General features: G+C 47.4%; 1 protein-coding gene across 3 annotated transcripts in view; it reads right to left on the bottom strand.

Annotated features, from left to right (window-relative positions):
• The window catches only part of gpr157 (G protein-coupled receptor 157), a 161,064-nt gene that overhangs the window by 74,391 nt on the left and 70,575 nt on the right, over positions 1–16,098 (bottom strand). For 2 of the 3 annotated variants that reach the window (XM_059638026.1, XM_059638027.1), the window contains one exon: positions 5,062–5,186. The gene's annotated coding sequence lies outside the window, so the exon portion shown is untranslated. Of the gene's footprint in view, positions 1–5,061; positions 5,187–8,543; positions 8,676–16,098 lie in introns of those variants that run through there. The other variant, XM_059638025.1, reaches the window with a different exon arrangement.

Here is a 16,098-nt window from a genome sequence, read left to right as displayed (position 1 = left end):
CAGGCCAAGCAGCATCTCAGGAGCACAAAAGCTGATGTTTCGGGCCGAGACCCTTCATCAGAAAAGGGGAATGGGGAGAAGATTCTGAAATACATAGGGTGGGGGGGGGGGGGGGGGGGGGGCGGACTGAAGATAGATAGAGGAGAAGATAGGTGCAGAGGAGTGGGGAGGGAGGGAGGGGATAGGTCAGTCTGGGGAGGACGGACAGGTCAAGGAGGTGGGATGAGGTTAGCAGGTAGGAAATGGAGGTGCGGCTTGAGGTAGGAGGAGGGGATGGGTGAGAGGAAGAACCGGTTAGGCAGGCGGGGATGAGCAGTGGGGGCGGGGCGGGGGGGGGATTTTGAAGCTGGTGAAATCCACATTGACACCATTGGGCTGCAGGGTTCCCAAGCGGAATATGAGTTGCTGTTCCTGCAACCTACGGGTGGCATCATTATGGCACTTCAGGAGGCCCATGATGGACATGTCATCTAGAGAATGGGAGGGGGAGTGGAAATAGTTTGCGACTGGGAGGAGATGGAGGTGCGGCTTGGGGTGGGAGGAAGGGATGGGTGAGAGGAAGAACAGGTTAGGGAGGCAGAGACAGGTTGGACTGGTTGTGTGATGCAGTGGGGGGGGGAGGGGATGAGCTGGGCTGGTTGTGTGATGCAGTGGGGGGAGGGGAAGAACCGGGCTGGTTTTGGGATGCGGTGGGGGAAGGGGAGACTTTGAAGCTGGTGAAGTCCACAGAGATACCATTGGGCTGCAGGGTTCCCAAGCGCAATATGAGTTGCTGTTCCTGCAACCTTCGGGTGGCATCATTGTGGCACTGCAGGAGGCCCATGATGGACATGTCATCTAAGCAATGGGAGGGGGAGTTGAAATGGTTCACGACTGGGAGGTGCAGTTGTTTACTGCGAACCAAGCGTAGGTGTTCTGCAAAGCGGTCCCCAAACCTCCGCTTGGTTTCCCCAATGTAGAGGGAGCCACACCATGTACAGCGGATACAGTATACCATATTGGCGGATGTGCAGGTGAACATCTGCTTGATATGGAAAATCATCTTGGGGCCTGGGATAGGGGTGAGGGAGGAAGTATGGGGGGCAGGTGTAGCACTTCCTGCGGTTGCAGGGGAAAGTGTCGGGTATGGCAGGGTTGGAAGGGAGTATGGGGCGGACAAGGGAGTCGCGGAGAGAGTGGCCTCTCTGGAAGGCAGACAAGGGTGGGGATGGAAAAATGTCTTTGGTGGTGTGGTTGGATTGTAGATGGCAGAAGTGTTGAAGGATGATGCATTGTATCCGGAGGTTGGTGGGGTGGTGTGTGAGGACAAGGGGGACTCTGTTTGGGTGGTTATTGTGGGGGTGGGGTGTGAGTGGTGAGGTGCGGGAGACACGGTGAAGGGCGTTCTCGACCACTGCGGGGGGGGGGGGGGTTGCCATCAAACCCGCAGACAAGGGACCACCCCTCTCACCCACTCCAACCTCTCCCCTGAGGAACGGGCAGCCCTACGCTCCGATCCCAACCACACCATCAAACCCGCAGACAAGGGAGGCGCAGCTGTAGTATGGCACACTGACCTTTACATTGCTGAGGCCAGGCGCCAACTCTCCGACACCACCTCCTACCGCCCCCTTGATCATGACCCCAACTCTGAGAACCAAACCATCATCTCCCAAACCATCCATGACATCATCACCTCAGGGGACCTCCCATAAAAAAACAAACAATTCTGGCGACCCTTTCACAGAAGGGGCAAGAAACCGGCACTGGCCACTGCTTTACCAAGCTCAGGGGGTTAAGGGTCAAAATCACCAGGTGAGGAGGCATCAGTACCAGGCTGTCTGTAAACTGTACGTCTGGGCACACCAGCTCCCTGCGATGGGAACCGCAGCAACTTCACAGGACCGACAAAAGCCACCTCTGGGCAAGGTGTGACCTCAAACCACAAAATAAACTCAAACTGGCCTTAACATCCTCCGATGAGGAAGAGTGGGGTCCTGGGCCTGAATGGTCACCCCGAATTATTATTGCGGGACCAGAGATGGACTTGTCTGATACTTCTCCCGTCCATTTCTGATTGTTGTGTAGATCTGGTTGGAACTTGCTGTGCATGTGTTCTGACTGTTTGCAAACACAACCCCAAATGTTTGTTCGGAAGCTATTTACATCTGGGGGCACCAATTTCCACACTAAGTACAAATTGCTGCCAAAACTCTCAAAACTACTTAGGGTGGCACGGTGGCTCAGTGGTTGGGCTGCTGCCTCACAGCCCCAGGCTTGATTCCCACCCTCGGGTGGCTGTCTGTGTGGCGTTTGCACATTCTCCCCGTGCCTGCGTGGGTTTCCTCTAGGTGCTCTGTTTTCCTCCCACAGTCCAAAGAGGTGCAGGGTAGGAGGACTGGCCATGCTAGACTGCCTGTAGTGTTCAGGGATGTGTAGGTTAGGTGGTTTATGGGGAGATGGATCTGGGTGGGATGCTCCGAGGTTCGGTGTGGGCCAAAGGGCCTGTTTCCACACTGTCGGGATTCTATGATCTATGATCTACTCAGAAATTTGATTGGGTTTTTTGAAGAGGTGACGAAGAAGATAGATGAGGGTGGAATGGTAGATGTTGTCTATATGACATTTGTTGGGATGCATTGCTGAAGATTTGCATAGTAGACAGCTATAAAATTGGCTTGATAGGAGGAGACAATAAAACAGCAGCAGTTGCCTATGGTCTCTCTGCAATTCTTTAAGATCTGAAGCAATACACTCTACCTCCAACTTTACAAGAATGGTTCCATGAACCGGAAACTTCAATGGAGGAGGATAGATTGAAGAAGTTGAGGCCAATCTCCTTGGAGAGAAGGCAGCTGGGTGGAGATTTAATAGAGGTGTCTGAAATCATGAGCAGGCTAGTTTGAGTAGATTTGGGGGGGGAAAAAAGTGTTCTCACTCATAAATGAAAGAAAGAAAAACAAAAGGATATAGATTTTAAATGACGTGCAAGAGAAGCAAGGTGAAGTGAGGAAAACTTTTTTCACAGTAGTTAAGGTATGGAATGCATTCTATCATGGTGGAAGCATTCAACAGGGGATTTCAATGATTATTTGGATGAAAGTTGTGTTGAAGAATATGAGGAAAAGGCAGAATCATAGAAGTCCCTACAGTATGGAAGCAGGCCATTCGGCTTTGAGTCCCACCGATTCTCCAAAGAGCATCACATCCAGACTGAACCCCCTCCCACACACCTCTCCCCCACCCCATCCCTGTGACCCTACATTTCCCATGGCCAATCCACCTAACCTCCACACCTTTGGACTGCGGGAGGAAACTGGAGCACCCGAAGGAAACCCACGCAGAGTCAGGGAGAACATGTAAACTCCACACAGACCATTGCCAGAGGGCGGACGAGAATCCAGGTCTACCTTGCTGTGATAGCGTTTGCCGAACCCTATCGCAGGAGGTCGGCACAAGATAATAAAAGCAGTACAGGTATGATGGGGTGAATGGTCTGCTTCTACACTGTAACAATTCTGTGCGAGTGTAACACACAGTTCTCCACTAGGCAGTCCCAGAAATAAGGAAGCACACATCTGTTTCTAACACTCAAACATCTAGGTTCAATCCTCTGTTCACCACGCAGGCATTGTCTGGTTAACCGTACTGTTTAAAGTTTGTTGCTGTCTCTATTTAAGTTCAAAAGAAGCAGGTGGCAGCTATTGATTGTCTGAATGTACAAGGTACCAGGGGTGACGCTGAGTGTAGGCAGAGAGAGGGAAGATACAGCAGGTCAATAAACTCTCACCCATTAACAGCTGCCTGTCGTTTATGGTGGTGTGTGTTCAGATGTCTAACGAGAGGAAACTCGCAATGTTCACTAGCACAGAAGGGACCTTCGGAGACCAGGTGTACACTGCAGGGGACTGGGACAGGCAATCTGGTCAATGATATTTTGATTTAGTGAGTTTCATTAAATGTTGGTTTGTGTTTTTGCCACAGTGCCTATCTAACTGTATTTGTTACTTTCAGTTTATAAAAGGAGTACAGGAGGCTGTACTCAGTATCTTAGCCCGGGCAGTACCTGTCCTGGGAGTGTTTGATGGGGAAGAGTTGGAGGAAGATTTACTTGCAGTTTATAAAATTAGATAGTGCTTTATTCTAACCCTGTGCTGTACTTGCCCTGGGAATGTTTGATGGGGACAAGAAAAAAATCTCTCTCCACAAAAAGTAAAGATATATATATATATGCCTTGGTTTGAATCTCGCCAACTGGCTCAGAATCTATTAACATTGTCCCTCTCACACAGTATAACGAAAGTTTGTTTCGGCAACAATGTCTTAAATTCACTCTAACATTAGCAAATCCGATCAATAAAAGGTGAGGGCAGATGTGGGTCAGGATGCATCTCTCAAAATCCCCATCACCCACACTCCCTCCTGCTGTGCATGGTCAAAGTCTTGAGCCGAGGGGAGGAGATCTATCTTTTACTGTGAGGTGCGTTTATCCACAGTTGAACAATGATTAACCAAACATCCTCATTACTAAAATAAATAAAACCCCAATACAATGGCCCCCAACATTAGACACTTACATTTCATGTTTGCGCATTCAATTATTTATTCTTTCAGAGTTGATTCCCACCTGTTACTTCACAGCATATTTTAAAACAAAAAGATTATTTGAAACCACAAAAAAAGTGCTATTTTGCAGAGGGTGGGGGTGTGGAGTAGCTGGGGGAGATCGTGCACTGGGCCAGGATTCAGTGAAGCATTTCTACGGCAGTATACTTGCTGATTGCTTCTTCTCATGGCACACAACAACCAGCTAAGACACTGCCAAAGAAACACCCACATTTGGCCAGTGAGGCGGCTTCCCTTATCCTCATCCATCTCTCCACACATTCATCAGAGCCCAGACGACTCTTGCAGCTGGCGTCCAAAATAGCCCGTCAGCTCGAGCCAATTCCGGAGACTTTAAACACGCTCTGCAGAGAATCCAAAGTGCAACAGCTGGTCAAAGAATGTATGAGTCAATGCCAGCCCAGCCAATGGCAGCCAGATCCCACCCATCCCTCTGTAAAATCAGCTTGTCCGTACCTTCGCTCTGCACAGGAGCTCTTCAACATTGGAGCAGATTTACAGGGCTCTCGCTGAACTGGGTGGCACGAGTCAGTGTGCTCCGTCCGCGCATGGCAACATTCTGGGCAGGCAGGCACGCACACCTAAAGAAATCAAACATTTCATTTTATACAGGTTCCTGTCGTTCCACTTTTAGCAGGAGGGAAATGAGACAGTTAATAACAGGAATTTGAACCGAAAGAACATTGCAATGATGATGCAACTTTCCTGTCACCAAACCCCACCTCCACTTGACACCAGAGACCTGGGCAGATCACCTAACTGTGCTGATTGCTTTGTTGGTGGAGCCTATAAATCTGTGATGGTTACAGACAGAAGGGGTTAGTATGGTCAACAATTGACTTTTTTCAAAACTACTGTTTCCCTCCCTTCTACCTGGCCTTGAACTGTACAAGGGTCACAGCTCCACAGGTGCCAAGGGCTCTCAGCAATCAGTTGATACTGTGCTGCCGCTCCAAACAGGGAGTATGAGCGGGCTATTCAACTGCTTTGGCATCACAGACAAGTCCCGTTCTGTTTGCGGGCAGAGGTTCACAGTTCCAGCAGCAAGCCTTCATTGGCTTGAAACCCTCTGTAAATTACAGGCCCTTTTCTTGGCATAGAGGTCACCCGTTCAAATCTGACCAGTTTGGATCCATTTTGCTTTATTTGTCCACAGTATGTGGGTATCACTGGCAAGGCCAGTGCTTGTTGCCCATTCCTCCCTTGCCCTCAAAGGCAAGGGTGAGTTGTCCTCTCAGGCCGCTGTAGTCCCTGTGGCGTAGGGGTGCTCATGGTGCTGTTAAGGAGTTCCCTGGTTTCTGGTGACACTGAAGGAGTAGTGATATACTTCTAACCCAACAACTCCTATTTATTCAGCAACTTTATAGTAACAAAACAAAAGGTGCCTTGTAGGAACTTTAAAATACAACAAAAGGCTTACTCAAGGCAATTGGCATCAATTACTTGGGCCAAAAAAGTTAGTTTTAAGAAGAAGTTTTTCGAGGGGGAAAGGTGAGGTATAAGGAAGGAATCCCAGAGCATGGGGGTTAGGCAGGAGAAGGTCCCACAAACAATAACAGCAAAGTTGGGGAATCAGGAAGGGGTGGGATTTGGAGGGGAGTTTGCAGATGATTGGGTTCTTAAGTTCTTTCTTCCAGGGATCAAAAGGTCATAGTGTTAGAAAGTATGATCAAAGAAGCTTCGACAAGGCACTACACTGCGCCTTCTCACTGGCGAAGCACTGTGGCCACTGTGCCGAGGCGATGGTGCAATGAACATTTCCAGTGGTGGGGACAGCACTGGTCAGACAGGCTCCTTTCTTCATGCTGAGCTCCTCCAAATGTTCTTGCTTGTCCAGGCAATTGCGGAACATAACTCCTCACTTCACATCTAGGCCGTATGTTTGGTGGAGAGGCTTTGGGCCCTTCTGTCAGTGCTCCATCACACAAGGCTAGCAAATACCCAGAAGTTAGCTCTTTCACTGAGGTTGTGTTGTTTCTGAATGAAATCCTTATCTAGCAAGATGACAGGGTGAGGTAGGACACAGCCCATGTGGACTGAGGCCAATGTAGTAAACAAGTAGGACAGCACGGTGGCTCAGTGGCTAGCACTGCTGCCTCACAGCACCAGGGACCTGGGTTCAATTCCAGCCTTGGGTGACTATCTCCCTCTGTCTGCATGGGTTTCCTCTGGGTGGTCCAGTTTCATCCCCCAGTCCAAAGATGTGCAGGTCAGGGTGGGTTGGCCATGCTAAGCTGCCTGTAGTGCCCAGGCATCTACAGGCTAAGTGGGTCAGCCATGGGTGAAGCGGGATTACAGGGATAGGATGGGATGGGTCTGGGTCGGATGCTCTTCGGACAGTCACTGTGGACTCGATGGGCCGAATGGCCTCCTTCCACACTGTAGGGCTTCTATGATTCTAAGAGGTTTTCAGGGTCTGCATGCACTCAACTCTTAAGATGTCTAGGCCTCTTGCTAACTCCTGAGAACTATCTACTGACCTCCCACGGAAAGTTCAAAGTGTGTGAACCAAAGATAAGAGCTGGATTGGGCGTGGGCGCTCAGTGCTTCCTGCTCAAGAGGCCTCCCACATGGAAGAATCAGTAGAACATGGAAATGAAACACTTTGGTCGAACTTGTTCTCTACACCACAAAACAGGAGCTCCAGTTCATTCATTTATAAGTATTACTGCCTTTTTATTTTAAAAGAAAAGGCTGTTTTCTCTGTCAAGTGCTTGCTGGGATCCATACAGCAAACCCATACAAACAGGGAACAAGGGCCACTCAGCCCTTCCAGCCCATTCTGTTATTTAATAAGATCATGACTGGTCTGATTCGAAACTCAACTCTATATTCCTGCATAACACCTCCACCCCCAACCCACCTCCCTCCTCAAGAATCCTTCACCCCCACTCCAGTCAGCAAGAATATACCTAGCTCTACCTTCAAAATATTTATCAATTCTGCATGCACTACCTTTTGAGGGAGGGAATTTCAAAGACTCACATGGCTTGTTGTTGGAAATGGCCCACAGAGGAGCCATTTTTCTGCAGAGGGTCATCATCCAGTAACCACCTGGTGAAAGGATGGCCACTGGGAAGCTTACAAAATAAAAGGCATGGAATTTGCAATCAGTTCCAATCACCACCCCCAACCCCAAGACAGGTTTGAAATTTCACCAAAGCCTTGACATAACTGCTGTCTTGGAAATGGCATTTTGTAAAAGATTCGCGCTCTAGCAATTTTAAATCAGTTGGGTCATAAACTGTGCATTTCTCAAGCGCGCACATTAGCTCAGAAGTCACACGATACCTAGTTACAGTCCAACAGGTTTATTTGAAATCACAACCTGACGAAGGGGCTGTGCTCCAAAAGCTTGTGTTTTTGAATAAACCTGTTGGACTATAACCTGGTGTCATGTGACTTCTGACTTTGTCCACCCCCAGTCCAACATTACCTGCCCCAGACCGCGCCCCCCCCCCCCCAACACACACACACACACACCTGAAAGGTCTGACATCTGGAACTCCTTCACCACTGCCTTCTGCCCCCTCAGACTGACACTAGCCACACATGTGGCGCATTTTAAATCACCAGCTAAAAATGATTCGCTTATGCTGTTCTGGCCCATTATTTTTCCGCACGAACAGAATGATGCTGAATTCACACCTTTAGGACACTGCACACAAATCGGTGCAGTCAATAAAATACCACTGAACTAAAAGTGGTGAAGCAACACAGACTGAAGGGGGGACTAGCTCAGTCAAAATCCACATCCCGCTAAGTGCAGTTATGACTGGATTAACGAGAAAGAGAAAAGCATGCAGAAGGATATCCTGTACCAGCAGGTTGCACAGATGCCTCTACATAAATAATAAAGCACTTCCTTCAGACCGAACGGATAAAGGTCGAAACAATAAACTTTGACAAGATGGGGACATAAGGAGGGAAGTCTCTACCTGTCTGCTTGAACAAGCCGATGTGTCACATCTGGTTCCAAAGATATCTTCTGGAGCCCATAGGGACAGCTCACGTCTTCCTGGCTGAAACGTAGCGTTGTGGCACCTTCCTGTCTTACCTGCAGTTGGGGGCTCACTGCTCAGTCGGCGAGCATCCAGCTGATATACTTTATACACACGAGTGACACTTCGACAGTGGCAGAAACCACACCTAACCATGAGTCACTACACCCTCACATTTCAGTCCTCAACTTTACTCCCCATTTGCCTGCGGCACTTTTAAAGACTGGAGTCATACTGGGTACAAAACAGAAAGGAGACATAAAATGCAAAGCTCAATAGCCAGAAAGAACTAGGAGCAGGCTAGAAAACTGGCACAAGCAAAGTAAGTGCCAAATTCTAAACCAGTCAGCTGGCATTCCCCTCGGCACAGTTATTTTGGGAAGCAAGTTTAAATTCTCTAATGCCCTTTGCCAACACGGGAAATGATCACTGGGGTGAGTGTGTGGCGGGAGGTTGGGGGGGGAGGGGGGTAAAGTTTGGAATGTACGAGGAAGACAGTAGACCATTCTGAGACACGCACTGTGCAAAACCCTTTCAGCGTTTGTTAACTCCTACCATTCCAACATTCTCAATATCTCAGGCTCTTAAAGCCAGTCTTTATGAGTATGAAAGTCACCAAGCCTTAGATATCACGTAGAGAAATGCAAACAGAATTTAAATTAAGCCAACCATGGGGAGGTTCTCAGTTCAGCTGATGTGATTCCAATTAACTTTGCATTCTGTCAATACTGACTGATACGTCTCTTCATTCACAGGTGTGTCGTGACAGGTACAAATATTGCAAGCATGCAAACTGGTTGGGTGAGTGGTTTATCAGACACAAGATTGCCGAGGTGCCAATCATTCCCACATAGAACACATTCCTGCTTTATTCAGTCAAACTTCGACCCGGCTTGGCTCACAATACTGTTGGGAAACACTCTGGAATTCAGTTCAACCAGCGATTAACACTCCTTAGGTACTGTTACACCTTACTTCATGGTCTCCATAGTTAATATGTTTAACCCTTTACACAGACACACTCTCACAGACAGAACAGAAAGAACTGGGCATGGAGAAATGATGAAAAATAAAGTCAAGAAAGGACAGGAAGGCACTCAGGGGTTAGGCAAAGCCAGAAGGACAACAGAAAACAGCTAGTCAACAGTTCGTATGCTCTATTCATTCAGAATGGAAAAATAATACATTAATAGAATGAAAGAAGAAAGTGGCAAAAAAAAAAACTGCGCAAATAAACAGCTAACGTTGCTTTGCGAATGGGGAATATCACGGATTTAAATTGATTGTCACAAAACAGGGCACGGTTAGATGAAGTGAGGAAGCCTGTTAATGAGATTGTCAGGCCCATCACTTCTGCTTTCCTCACCAGCTTCACTAAAGCAGTTTCTTTCCCCAGAAAATGAGTACATTGGTTGCTTTTTGAGCCTCCAATTTGTTTTAGTGAAGGCACTTTGTCACCACTGATGGCTCCTCATTTCCACAACCGCACCAACTCATGGACTCTAAGACATTCCAAGGGGAATATATCCAAAATGGACACGGAGACAAAACAGAGACTGAGAGCAGGCTAAGGTGGTGTGGGTTATCAAAAATTATATCAAAGAAGTGGATTTGAAAGTTGGCCATAGGAGGTGGGTGATGAGGTGCGAGGGTTTGAAGGAAAGTTTCCAGGAGGTAACGTGGTTGCCAATGGTGGGAGGAATGCAACGACACTCACACAAGACTAAAAACCAAAAGAACTGCAGATGCTGTAAGTCAGGAACAAAAACAAAGTTGCTGGAAAAGCTCAGCAGGTCTGGCAGCATCTGCGGAGGAGAAAACAGAGCTAATGTTTCGGGTCCAGTGACCCTTTTTCACACAAGACTGACAGTTTGGGAGGAAGAGCAGCAGTAAGCTTACAGAGTGACCAAGAGACAAGGCCATGGAGCTAAATGAACATGAGGATGCAAAGTTTCACCCAAAGGCAGTAGGGGAAAACAGAAGGCAAGTCAGAAGGGAAAGACACCCATTTATGTAGCGCCTGTCGTGAACACATTCTGTCCCAAAGCCTTTAGACAGAATAAAAGCCTTTCCTGAAATGGGAATGTACTAACACTTGGAAACTAAATGAAAACATATTAGCTACTAACACCCACTGAACTAACATTGATTGGGGGCAGATCAATTGATCCGGCCTCTCAGCAGGGAATGGCCTACAACCCCGGAACAGGTAGTTAATGAAAGTGAGGAAAATAAGTTGCGAAGATTGGAGAGTAGGTAACCATAGGATTTCCCAAAGAAAATTCCAGAAAAATAATTAACTCTAAATTCAACTGGATCCTCAAGGAATTGGTGACACACTCTTAACCCTCTGTTACCTTTGGCATGATGTCAAAAATGCTGAAGAAGTGAGGAACACACAGTTTCTTGTGGTGCTTTACAATCTGGGAGTGTCTCTGCTTCAGATATTATGTTTACGAAACAGTTTTGATTTGCTTACCTAGTTCATACGTGGCCTGTCCCAAGAAACCAGAAGCCAATTTATTTTTCGTGTCCTGTCAATTGCTAGGTTTCTGTTTCAAAAATAAAGAATTTTGATTTCGGGATCTGGAGTAGAATTTACAAAGATGCCATAGAGGCGTCAGGCCCCGACCACAGAATGAGGAACAGAGGTCATGTATGAACCACCTCAAACATTGCATATGCCCTTCTGAAACTCTGATAGCCACCTCCTTTGACAGGTGAATCCATTTGTTTTAATTCATGGGAGGAGAACTTCGCTGGCTGGGTCAGCACTTCCTGTCCGTCCTGTCCCAGTTAACAGTCACCCATATTACCATGGGTCTGGAGTCACATATAGACCAGGGCAGGTGAGGATGGCAGTTTCCACGTGGGATTTCCCAAAATTGGCAACCGTTCCATGGTCATTATCAGACTCCTCATTCCAGACTTTTATTGTCATAGAATCGTAGAGATGTACAGCATGAAAGCAAACCCTTCGGTCCAACTCGTCCATGCTGACCAGATATCCTAAATTAATCTAATCCCATTTGCCAGCATTTGGCCCACATCCCTGTCAACCCTTACTCTTCATATACCCATTAATTGAATTTAATTTCCATCATTTGCCATGGCAGGATTCCAACCCAGGTCCCTAGACCATTTCTTGGGTCTCTGGATTAATAATACCACTAGGGACGATTGCCTTCCCTATTTGTTGATAATAATATTCAACCTGACTTCACTATTACCTGATGAGGCTATTTAAACGGCCAGACTCACAACCTTCATTCTCTATAATCTTCAGCCCATCAATAAGTCTGCTGCTAGACTCCTGCTCACTTCCCCCACAATGTCCCACACCTTGCTGACTAATGGGGGAATATCACAAAAGTACTGTTTTGAAAGAAAGGAGCGGGGGGCGCTCTCTCCAATGTCCTGCCTCAATGTTTGCCCCCTTTAACCAATGACTCAAAGGCATGTTTATCTGGACATTGTCACAAGTGGGAGCTTGATGGAGCACAGAATGGGTTACAGTGTTTCCTATGTTACCGCAATCACAGCAAGTTAAAGATAAATAAACTAAAATGGCTATTTGGGATGTCATGGTAGGCGCTACATGAATGTAGGTTTTTTTTAACCCCAAAAAGAATATTCTTCTTCCGCTGAGAGACATGAATTAATGTGTTCCCTCCTTTGGTTTCGTCACAACATCCAGATGACAGAATAACATCACCTGATCCCGTTCTCCTTACCTCACAGCTTCACTTTCGGGATTTAAATCCACCACACACAGGAGAGAGTCAACTGAAATGTTATCCAGCTCACACTGCCATTCATTGTGTGACACTTCATAGCCAGTGCCGAGTGAATGCAGCATTGCTGGGACCTTCTTCGAGCTACAAACTCAATCAGATCACGTGCAGCACAGAAAGATCCCACTGCACCACTGATAGAAGAACAGTTGGCCCCATCGCCATAAACAGAGTTTGTGACCACTGTTTCTACATCCCCTTATGGACCTGCTGTGCAAACTAGCTGCCACAACTGTTCATCCAACAACAGTCTGCTTTGCTGCTGGACGATGTTTTTGGACGCTCTTATAAAATGGTGCTATATAAATGCAAACCACTTACCACACAATAGCAGGCAAGATGCCAATCACTCTATATCAAGGTACCATTCTAAATCTTGCTGTCCACAGGAAGAGACGGTTGTCTTCCAGTCAATCTTTTGTGACCAGTGTAGTTCTGAGTGCACACTGTCTGTTCAGTAAATTAGGTCAGAATTAGACCATTAAACCTTCAGATAGGGGAGCAGAATTAGGCCACTCAGCTCATTATGTCTACTCCACCACGCTGACACACTTCTTAAGCCATTCTCCGCCGTTCTCCCTATAACCCTTGGTCCCCTTGCTAATCGAAAACCTATCTCGGTCTTAAAGATGCTCAATGACTTGGCCTCTACAGTGCTCTGCAGTAATGAGCTCCACAGATTCATCAGCCTCTGACTGAAGAAATGCGTCCTCATCTCAGTTCTAAAGGGTCCTCCCTTCACCCGGAGGCTGTGCCCTTAGGTCCTAGTCTCTTCCTCTGGTGAAAGCACCTTCCCCACATCCACTCTATTCAGTGCTCTAAGTTTCAGTGAGATCTCAATCATCCTTCTGAACTCCATTGGGTACAGACCCAGAGTCCTCAACTGCTCCTCATATGACAAGCCTTTCATCCCCAGGATCATTCCTGTAAACCTCCTTTGGACACCCTCCAATGCCAGCACATCCCTCGTTAGATACAGAGCCCAAAACCACTCAAGCATTCAGAATGAGATCTGACTACAGCCTTATACAGCCTGAGCAGTACATCCCTGCTCTCACATCCTATACCAGCCCAGAAGAATCCGAGATGATGGCTCTCCTTGTGAAGCACACGGCAGCGGAGAATGGCACAGACCTGGGGACTAGCTGTCTTAGGGTGTTACTGATTCCTGACGATGCAGTCAACTCGCACTTCCTTGCAGGACAGAAGATTGACAGAATGTTTGGGTAGTGGGCTTTCAATATCAGGAAGGATCTGGACAAAAATGGATAGGGGGATTTAACAAAAAGTTACTGTTAGCAGAAAGGATGAGAGCCAAAAAGGGCTGCACTGCTGAACAGGATAAGGAGTAGCGACAACCTGGGGAAACTTCCTTACACAGTGATGGTTTAGGATGTCCAATGTACTGCCTGAGGGGCTGGTGCAGGGCAGATTCAAACACTGATTATAAAAAAGGTAACTGAATAATTCAAGAAACATTTAATCCCATGAGTGTGGTACCAGGCCATTCAACCCATCGAGTCCACACTGACCCTGAAGGGCATCCTACTCTAACCCACCCTCCTAGCCTATCGTGTAACTCTGCACTTTTCCATGGCTAATTCCCCTAATCCAAATATCCCTGGACACTATGGGCAATTTAGGATGGCCAATCCATCCAACCTGCACATTTTTGAACTGTCAGAGAAAACCCATGCAGACACAGTGAAAATGTGCAAACTCCACACAGACAGTCACCTGGAGGGTGGAAGTGAACTGGAGTCCCTGGTACTGTGAGACAGCAGTGCTAACCACTGAGCCACCCGTGCCACCCTTGCAGGGCTAAGTGGCAGGAAAGTGGCACCAGCCAGGTTGGTCTTGCAGAGGGCTGGCACAGACATGCTGGGTTGAGTGGCCTCTTTCTGTGCTGTAACCTATCGAAGATGTAGATGATGACGACATCATTGAGGATGCAGGTGAAGATCACACTGTGTGGAGCGCGGGAACTTTCCAAAGCAAACGCAAGCCGCAATTACTAAGGGGAAGCCTAAAGCCAGCTGCACCTCTCTGTTGCTGACCTATCAACGTTGGTTAGATCTAGTTTTTTTCATGGTGGCTCAGGAAGGCAGCTCACCACCACCTTCTCTAGAGAAGTTAGTGATGGGATGGTCATAACTGATCACACAGCCAGTAATCTGTCAACGAGTAAAAAAAAAGACAAATTACTTGATCTAGTGATTGAAGGTCTGTGTGACAGTTGCTGGTGTATGGTGTCAACTTACATTTCTATAGCAACTTTCACAACCTTTGGCTGTAAAGCATTGTGAAATATCCCGAGAGATGCTTCTGACATGTTGTCACTGACACAATATCAGAAACACAGCAACCAATCTGTACACAGCAAGCTCCAGCAAACAGCAATGTGATAATGACTCGATCATCTGTTTTTAGTGATGTGCCTTCACGTAAAAATATGGGCCAGATGTCACAGGCAAGGTCCTTGCTCTTTCCAAAATAATGCTTTGGGATCTTTTGTGTTCACTTGATAGGGACTGACAGGGCCTCACTTTTTAGACCTCATCCAAAGAAGAAGTAAAAAGCACCCCGGCCAGAGTTGTTATATCCTCAGGTCTCTCAGTACGAAAATGAATTTAAAAAAAAAACTGAACGAGGGTCACTGGACTAGAAACTTGAAGTCTATTTTTCTCTCTCCCCACTGATGCTGCTGAGCTTCTCCAGTAATTTCTGTTCTTGTCTTGAATTTCCAATGGTTCTTTATTTTTTTTAAGAAAAAAGACACTCCCTGTGAATAGATAGACACTGAAACTAACCTCTGAACTGAAGTAGCCGTCGCAAATACTGAGGAGCCTCTTATCTCCCTGGGGCTTAAATAATTAACTAACTGTCATTGACAGGAAGAGTTCCAAGATGCTTGTTCCGGATCTCTGCGTCGGACTCACTAGGACACACACACACACACACAGACACACACACACAGACACACACTTGGGGCAGCACAGTGGCTCAGCGGTTAGCACTGCTGCCTCACAGTGACAGGGACCCAGGTTCAATTCCACCCTTGGGTGACTGTGTGGAGTCTGCACACTCCACCTGTGTCTGCCTGGGTTTCCTCCCACAATCCAAACATGCGCGGGCGAGGTGGACTGGCCATGCTAAATTGCCTGTGGTGTTCAAGGATGTGTAGATTAGATGGGTTAAAGCAGGGGATGGGTCTGGGTGGGATGCTCCAAGGGTCAGGGTGGACTTGTTGGGCCAAAGGGCCTGTTTCCACACTGTAGGGATTCTACAATTATTATAGTGACACATGGAATCCATGCCTACTGTAAGCAGAAAATTAACCACAACACTGGTTTGTTTATCCTCCAGTTTTTGCACTGAGCCTTTCAACATCAAGCATTGAAAAGAACCTGTGATTGGAGGAGCAGTGGGCAGCTGGGGAATTGATGCCACCATCCAGAAAGATGCCAAGTGGGATGGGGAGAAAGGGTGGAAGAGGGCGAGGGCAGAGAGAGTGAGGTCGACAGAAGGGACGGGGGCGAGGGCTGAGACACAGAGGGCGAGGTCGGCGGTAAAGGCAGGGAGCGAGACATGTCGAGGCACCAGACATCATTTTGCCATAGCCAGGAGCTTCCTGCTATTGCCAGGAAGGGTTGGGATGTTTGTGCCCTCCAGAGGATGGATGTTGGTTAGAGTTGGGT

The sequence above is a fragment of the Stegostoma tigrinum genome, chromosome 28 (assembly GCF_030684315.1).
Source record: "Stegostoma tigrinum isolate sSteTig4 chromosome 28, sSteTig4.hap1, whole genome shotgun sequence".
NCBI classification, from domain to species: domain Eukaryota; kingdom Metazoa; phylum Chordata; class Chondrichthyes; order Orectolobiformes; family Stegostomatidae; genus Stegostoma; species Stegostoma tigrinum.
The sequence above is the reverse complement of the archived record's forward strand: the minus strand, read 5'-3'. Positions and strand labels throughout refer to the sequence as shown.